Source organism: Heloderma suspectum, chromosome 1 (genome assembly GCF_057233095.1).
Source record: "Heloderma suspectum isolate Gila_16-S chromosome 1, 16-S_ref, whole genome shotgun sequence".
NCBI lineage: Eukaryota > Metazoa > Chordata > Lepidosauria > Squamata > Helodermatidae > Heloderma > Heloderma suspectum.
The window spans coordinates 221,846,273-221,855,054 of record NC_139458.1 but is presented as its reverse complement, the minus strand read 5'-3'; positions in this window follow the sequence as shown (position 1 = coordinate 221,855,054).

Here is an 8,782-nt window from a genome sequence, read left to right as displayed (position 1 = left end):
TTTTATTTTAATATTGTTGTCTACTTTGAGAACTCATCTGAGCTGAAAAATGGTTTATAAATTCTCAAATAAATAAATAAATGACTTTCTGTACATTCAGACACCACCATTGAGGGCCAAACAATACATTACATGTAGTCATATCTCTTTTCTGACATTTTAAAAGCAAAAACAGCCTTTGAAGCTGGAGAAACAGCTGGGGAGGAACTACTTAATCCTTTCATTTCCCTACTTCTGGCAGTTTTGCCATTCAAAATCCTCCCACTCCCAGGGAAAAGTTATGGGAACTCATACTGGAATCTCAGCATTGGAACTGTAGGCCGGAAGTAGTTCTTAAGAGGAAATACAAATATCAAGAACCTAAGAAGAGCCCTGCTAAATCAAACCAAAGGTCCATGTTATCTAGCATCTAGTTTCCCACAGTGGACAACCAGATGGCTCCAGGCAGTCCAAGCAGGGAGGACCACTAATAGTTTCGAGGGCCTATTTTTTGTTTCTGTTACGGTTAAACATATGAGCATGTTTATGAGAACAATAAGAAGTAATGCTTGTATTGCTTCTGGAGTGTGTCATGCTATCATCTGCTTGAGCAGCTCTGCTCTACATACTCTGAGAGCATGGATTTCTTTCCATAGAGATTTTTCCTTAGATGTGTCAGTGCATGTTTTTGTTAGAATATTGTTGCCTGCTTTGAGAACTCATTTTGAGTTGAAAAATGGTTTAGTGTACAATCCTATCGCTTGCACCCTTGATGATCAGAAGCCCCTAAATATCCAATCATCCATTGTAGTGGAAGAGAAGTAGCGGAGGCAATCTTTGCCTCTCCGTCCTCCTGGCCTGCATTTTTTGCTAGATGGGCTTTTCAGCCCATCTAGCTGGAGCACTTAGGAGGGGGAGGGAAGGAGGCTGGAGGAGCCTCAGGATAGCTTGTATCCTGGCCTTTCCGGTCTCCTCCCCTCTTCACCCACCAGAATGCCCCCTTTCCTCCTCCTCCAAGGTCACTTTTCCAACCTTGGAGGGCAGCCAGTGTGGTTCTTTCCACACCGGCTGGGAGGGGGAGAGGGAGGGGGAGGGGGTTTGGATCTCTGACTTCTCCGTCCGAGGCCAGAGCACTGTCTCCAGCCTCAGAAGGGGGAATCCGAATGATCCTATGGCCCCTCAGATGATGTCTAGGGACCATAGGATTGCTCCCTTTTAAAACCTCAATAAATAAATCACTTTCTGTACATTCAGACACCACAAAGTGAGTGCCAAAAAATTGCTTGCAGAAGGCCACGTGAAATTAGGCAAAGAGTTGAACTGGAGGTTGCACACTCCAGGTGTAATGCTTCAAATGAGAGAGGTTGCAATGGTACAGATTTCTAGTTTAGCTTGCCAGAGGGGCACATGGTGAGCAACAATATTAACAATCATATCTAAAATATCAAATGAAAACACAAACCACTCAACAAGTGCCTCTCCCCACCACATATGAAACCCAAAGCAAGGCAGGAATAGAAATTAGGGCCTATTTGCAGTTTCCTTATGAACACTGTAAAGTCTGAGGGGGAAATGTGAGTATGCAAAATATATGGTGGACATGTGCTAGGAAGCCATGACTAGTTGCAGTTTGTTTAGATGTCACAGTTATATACCGCCCAATAGCCGAAGCTATTTGCTACATATGTGTGTGCTCACATAAGGAGCAAATCCATTTCCTCTTCACATGCTATAGTGTTCATGATGTCAGTTGCCAGTGTGCATGCAGCAAATGCACCTCTTCTAGGTAAATGAAGTGCATATTAGCCCTCTGGGCAAAGTGCACTAGCTGACCCAGCTTCATGAAGAAACCAAGTGCTCCTGTGCTTATATTATCCTGTGCTGTTCTGTGCATGGTGATATGCTACAGAGGCCTGGAATTCCTGGACTTCCTCCCTGGGAGGACTGTTAAACTCTAATCCTGAATGTCTGTTAGTGTTAACTGAGGCATGTAACGAGTTCCTGCTCCCAAATTTAATGTGTTTAGTTCACAGGATTAGCTCAACCCATGTGCTCCCTATTGAGTGCCCTTGTTATAGTCCAAGAAATTACATCTTATTAGCTGTGTTAATTCAGGGCTGTCTGTCAATGATGGTTGAAAACACAGGAACACTTAGGTTTGTGTGTTCAAAGACAGTATGATTGGCTTCCTGGTAAACAAGGGCCCCTTTTTCTATGGCACTGCCATCATAACCAGGGCAGTGAAGTGGGGCCATTTGCCTAATTCTCAAGAGGTCTGGAAAAGGAAGACAAAGCCGGCATATCCTGGGTGAACTTTTACTGTATGTATGTATGTACTTATGTATTTGCAGCCCATCTTTTATGGTAAAACCCTCCTGAGCGCTTACCTGTCTGAGCATACATATATCAAACAACAAAGCATTAAAACAAGACCAACAATTAAAAATGAAATCCAGCATGAAACCATCAGTCAAATGCCAGACAGAACAAAGGTTTTAAAAATTTGCTTAAAAGTAATAATATGCTTCTCAGTATGGTGTTTTGCTGGTTTCCCTTTGAAAATATTGTTATGACTGTGGTATATGTCCGCCATAAGTGTGAAATGAAGTTGGATGGGACCACTAACCATGGTTGGAGTAGTTGAGATTGCCTGAAGGCAGCCAGGGAGATCTGGGCTCTTCACACCTGGCATTTTATCCCACTACAAACCAGTCCTTTTGATTCCAGATCCTTTCCAGGATTTACACTGCCCTGTATACAGGCATCTGTCATAGCTCATCCCTCCGCATTACATCTTTTCATGGCTGGGCAGAGCTGCACGGAACCATCAGGACAGAAGGGGGCTGCTGGCTCCATATCCCTCCCCTCCCCTGAACATTGTAACATGATTGATGGCTCTGCCCATTCCTCCACTCCTCCACAGCAGGAGGGGAGTCGGAAGCCCTTCTAGTGATCTGGAGAGCAGGATATGGGAGCTCGTCCCCTCCTTCCTCTGAGGGAGAGAGAGTCTTCTCGGTGGCTTACCTCAAGGTTGCTGGCGCTGCTAGTCCTTCTCTGCTAAATATATCAGTGTGTGATGGAATTAAATGCAGTACATTGCTTGTACTACTGAGTTTGAAGGGTATACCGATTTCCAGGTTCCCAACTACAGAAGTAAGGACTCCACAAATGGACTTGTATACAGTCAATGCACCAAGCTATCCCTAGCAGCCCCTGCCCCCCTCCCGGCAACCGCTTCATGAGGGACACCTTCTTCATTAGACCCGGCTTGCTCCCCCCGCCCCATGCTGTTGTTGCTCTTCCCCCTTATTCTACTTCCCAAAGACCCTGTAAGGTGAGCTAGGAGAAGAGATAGTGGCTGGCTAGGTGGGAGGGAGTACTATGGAAAACCACCTCAGCGTTACTGCCCTATCTAAAACAACTCCACACACAAAAAGGAAACTAGTGACCATTCCAAGCTCTGCATGATGAATTTATTCAGGGGAGGAGAAAAGGCACTTTTAATACCCATTGAAATCCTAACTGTCAGGCCTTTCTCCTGCGTAGCTGAAAAGGGGAACTCCACCATCCACCCTGGGATGAAAAAAGCCGATCAAACTGGTGAGCAAAAGGGAGAAGAAACAGTCAGTGAAGTCAATGGGAGGGGGAGGTTCAAAGTACATGCACTGAAGGGGATGGGAGACCTTAAGACTGCTACTTCAAGTAGACTTACAATGCACTCCTACGCATGCCTACTCAGAAGCAAGCCACATAGATTTCAATGGCACATACTCCCAGGAAGGGAAAGCCTTACAGCCAATGGGTTTACTCAGAAGTAAGCATTGCTGTGTTCAAGGGGATCTTGGAGCCCATAGTGGAATGGGAGAGAGGCAGAAACAGTCACTGGAAGTGCAGTCAGTGACCTGCCCCCCCTTCCCACTAATTTGTTGTCATGACAATGTTAGTCAACACCGCCCAGCAACACCCCCGGCACATGCCCACACAAAGCGGGACAAAGCGCTAAAGGGGAAATACACAGCAGAGAGGAAATGGTGATTTCAGTTGCAAGCACAGAAAATATTGGGGTTTCCCCTTTCTCAAATAACATGGAAAGAGGGAGGGGAAGTTGGGAGATAGCAGCAGGAGACCAGCAGCAGCAGCAGCATCTAACGCTTCTGTGAAAACCAGTGATTAAAGAAGATCCTGCTAAAAAAAAACCTCAGGTGTGAAGAGAGCCCTGAAGGGAAGATAGGAAAAGGACATGGCGAATAGAGGTAAGGAGGCTGAGGAATGGTGGGATGTGGGGGGACTGAGAGAAAGAGGAGTGGACGGAACAGGGACTAAGGAAAAAGAAGGAGTGGCCCAGAGCTCACAGATGAGCAGCAATTACTCCTTTAAGACTGCAATACAGTTATCTGGGAGTAAGCCCTAGTCAACTCACTTGGGCTTACTTCTGAGTAGATATGCATAAACATATAAAGGGTGGTGGGCTCCCCCACACTGGAGGCCTTCAAGACGAGGCTGGACAGCCATCTGTCAGGGATGCTCTGACTTGGATTCCTGCATTGAGCAGGGGGTTGGACTCGATGGCCTTGTAGGCCCCTTCCAACCCTGCTATTCTATGATTCTATGATTCTATGATTCTATGAACAAGGTAAGGCTTGTTAATGTTTAATTTCCTATTCTTTAGCCCTGGGGTGGGTAACTTGTGACCCTCCAGACTTTTGACCTGCAATTCCCATCATCCTTCGCCACTGGCTATGCTGGCCATCCAGGGGTTTTGGCCTGCAAGTTATCTACCTCATACTGTGCATTAGGGCCGAACTACACATAAACACATCACTTCAAAGAGCTACAAGAGTTTAAAAATAGTAGGCATGGGGAAGAGATTTTAATCAGAAAGTACCTCGGCATGTGGGGGGATTTGACTCTTTCCACCCCAGCCATGATCCCAATGGGAGATTTTTTCCCCCAAGGCTCACAGCAGTGCAAGGGGGGGGGCTCTCCACACCCACCATTGTGGAGTTTGGCTCTCTGTTTTCTAAACATCCTGTCTAAACCTCCACTGGGACAATGCCTGTGTCTTCTTGTTCTAATGGGTCTGTGACCACATAATAAAATGAACTGAACTGACTGAGTCTTCTAGATTATGCTCTCCAGTGTTCCTGCCCCCCCCCCTTTTCTTGCTTTCCCTTTTCTGTCTTGCTGGAGACAACAGTATAGCAGCGATCATGGCAGTGGTGCCTAATTTCCCTATCCTAAAACAATCTTGGTTTTTAAGCCTTATGTAAATGACTATTGGGGTTCAAAACATCCAAAGATAATTTTACCTCATTTACAGCTCAGTCCTATGCATTGCATCCCCGATGATCAGAGGCTCCCGAACTCAGAGGCTTTCAATCATCCAATGCAGACTCAGAGTGGGAGGAGCAGTGGAGGCAAAACTCACCTCCCCACCCTCCTGCCCTGCATATTTTGCTAGACGAGCTTTTTAGCCCATCTGGTGATTGTGCTTCAGAGGGGGATGGAAGGAGTCTGGCAGAGGCTCAGGATAACTCGTATCCTGGCCTCTCTGGTCCCCTCCCCACCCACTGGAGCACCCCCTTTCCCCCCTCCCTGAGGTTGATTTTCTGACCTCAAAGGCCAGCCGGCGCAGTTTTTTCCACACTGGCTGCAGGGGAGCAGGGGAAGGGGGTTTGATCTCCAACTCCCCCTTCTGAGGTCAGACCTCTGTCTCCGAGCTCAGAAGGGGGGAATCCCCAGGACCCTATGGCCCCTTAGACAATGTCCAGGGGCCATAGGATTTCTCTCTAAGGGTTGTAACACATCAGCTCTTTTGGACACCTCCCATCCCTGCCCCCAGTGAAAGGTTGATATCTGGTAAGGGAGACAGTTCAGTTTTTCACTCAAACATGAGAACTCTAATTCACATTTATTTATTCTAAAATGTTTCTATACCATCCTTTAAGCATTGCCAGGGCTGTTTTACAATAGCTCATAAATTGAGCTATTCCCATCCCCTAAAAGCAGCATATAAATATTGATACATATAAAATAAATATCATCTGGACAGAATTAAATAAAATAGTGTGCAATCCTATGGAGATAGTTGTCAGCCTCTGAACTCGGAGGCTGACAACTATCTCATGCAGGGTGGCTGGAGCATGGAGGCGATCCTCGCCTCCATGCTCTGGCCACCCTGCATTTTTGGCTAGACTAGCCAGGGAGCTTTGGAGTGGAGGGCGATGAGCAGTGCATAGGAAGTTGCCTAACATGGCTTCTGTGGTCACCTCCCCTCCCCGCTCCCAGGACCACCCCCTTTTCGCCGTCTCCACGCCGTTTCCAAGAGCAGAGACGTAGCCAGTGTGGAGATAATTGCTACGAGGGTGCGGGGGAGGGGAAGGTGGCTTCTGGGCTCAGATCCCAGAAACCGAAAAATGCTATGTCCCCCAGACGCTGTCTAGGGGACACAGGATTGCTCCCTTAGTTAAAATACTGCTTCGTATTTCTTTTGATATTGTAATATTATACTTCCCTAGATAAATGCAATGTTGCACTATTTTATTTTTCACTACACATTGTTCAAAGCTCTTGCTATCCACATGCCTCACTTCAATTAAGCCTCACTTAAATGCTGGGGAAACTGTACAGTTTGTATAATACAGAGGAAAGATGAAATTAGAAATCCACCTGTATATAGTAAGGAAGGTGAGTATAGATGCACATCATCTAGCTCCTGACTGCAGATACCCAGCAATGCTTATCTACTTGGGTATACAGAAGGAAGCAGAGGAGTAGCAGATATGGTAGGTAAATCTCAGAGTAAACTCTAGTTGGTCTAGACTCCTTTGAGAGTATTTAAACTTAACAAGGGTACAAGCTCTAACAGTGGTAAGTGTGTGGGATAAGTCAGAGTAGTCTTTGTACCATGACAGCTGTTTAAAATAGATATAAAATGAAATTATCCTCCTTAGTTGTCCCTGCTTCCAAATGTGAGAATCACTGAATTAACCAGTTTAGTCCACATTTCAAAAGCTGTCTTTGACTAATTCTCTGTACAGTAAATGGGCTATTCAGTAGATCTAGAAATATGAATGGATACTTAAATCAGATTTATTTCTGGTAGAGAAAGTGGATTTAGGACCACACAAAATCACAAGAGATGTGGAGGTCATGCTGGTAGATTTTTTAATATTAACTTCACCAGTCATCATTATTATATTATACAATGAAACAAAGATGTTTCATTGGTCCCATAAAAGATACTGACTCTCACATGCTGTCTATCTGATAGGCCCTTTAAATGTATTTTAGAACTCCACTTCACAAGAGAAAAAAGCAAGGGAATTGGTGCTCAAGCAATAAGGAATTATAATGGCAACAGATAACCAGCTTTTTAGTAAATTCATTACCTTTCTCCAATCCCTGCAAATATATGAGGTATATAAATGGTGAGAAGTTGCTACTAGAAATTTGATCTATAGTACATTAAAACATGATACAGGTTTAATGTTGTAGAAGATCTTAATATTAAATCTGTATAATGTTCTGTTGTTGTTCGTTGTTGTTCAGTCGCGCAGTCAGGCTTTGTGGTCTGGCTGTGACTGGAGGTGCCAGTTGGCCACCCCTGCCTTAGGTAACTCTTCTGTTTCATTGCCTGCTCCTGACCTACAAATGTACATATAAAGATTCTGCTCAGGGAGAATGTTTTATGACTGAACCTGAAAAGCAGGAAGTGAAGCATATAATAGAGCATGACAGACTTGCATCCTAGCATTGCCAACAAGTCATCCTGGAAGTGGGGAACAAGCTTTATTATCATTAAAATCTCACATGCCTGTCCTCCACCATTTAAAAAGGTAATGTTATCTCTGTTAAAGGGCCTTCCGTCATTATGATAATGAAGCTCTGTTTCAGTAAGGCCAGGCAGCCAGAGTGACATTTTCGTTAACAAAGTTGGTCTTTTTCCAATTACATTTCCAAATGTCACACTCTGACAACACAGGTTTATCATGAAAAAAGTATGAACCCTTCAGTTTGCCACTTTCCAGGAGACTGAAAAATTTTCATGGATTTTTTTTAATCTCTCCTGAATTGTAGCTAGTTGATACTAAGCAGAAGTGACTTTTAGTGCTACATTCTGTAGCATATTTTGTATTAGAGAAAGTTCTTTTAACCACAGCTGTTCCTGCATGTATCAGGACATAATTTTTAAAGACCTCCCCAGACAACCTTGCAAAGTGCACACTTTTCCTGTTTGCGTGTTCTGCGTGTTGCTTTATCCGGTCCCCAGGTCGGGAATGGGAATGCCTCTGTTAGTTTCACTGGTGCTATTGAAAGCAGCGAAATGAATTGGATAAGATTCTCCTCCTCTTCCCCACCCACCCCCCTTCTTCCTCGTTTGCATACAGAGGAGACCTGTGCTGGAGTAAGGCAGCCATAAAACATTATTTTTAAAATAATTAAAACTAGAAAAAAGGCATTGCTGCAAAAGGAGGAGAAAGTTATGCCCTTCTTTATTTTTCAATATTCTGTTTTGTTTGTTTCAATGTTTATACAAGTGTCCATACACACATTTTGTCAGCTTCTAAAAACTGACACCCCCCCTAAAAAAACATAGAGAGGCAAATGGAATAATGCTGGTATGGAAAACAAGGCCTGGGGGGTTTTTTAGGCTGATACCTAAAAAAAAAGAAAAGAAAGAAAAGAAAAAAGATGGAAGTGTGACAGGCGTATGTGTGTGTGCACGTACCTGTTGGTTTGGTATAAAAGTGGCTATGTTTCCCACTTTTAGTTTTCCCTAACCAGCAACATCTTCTGAGGT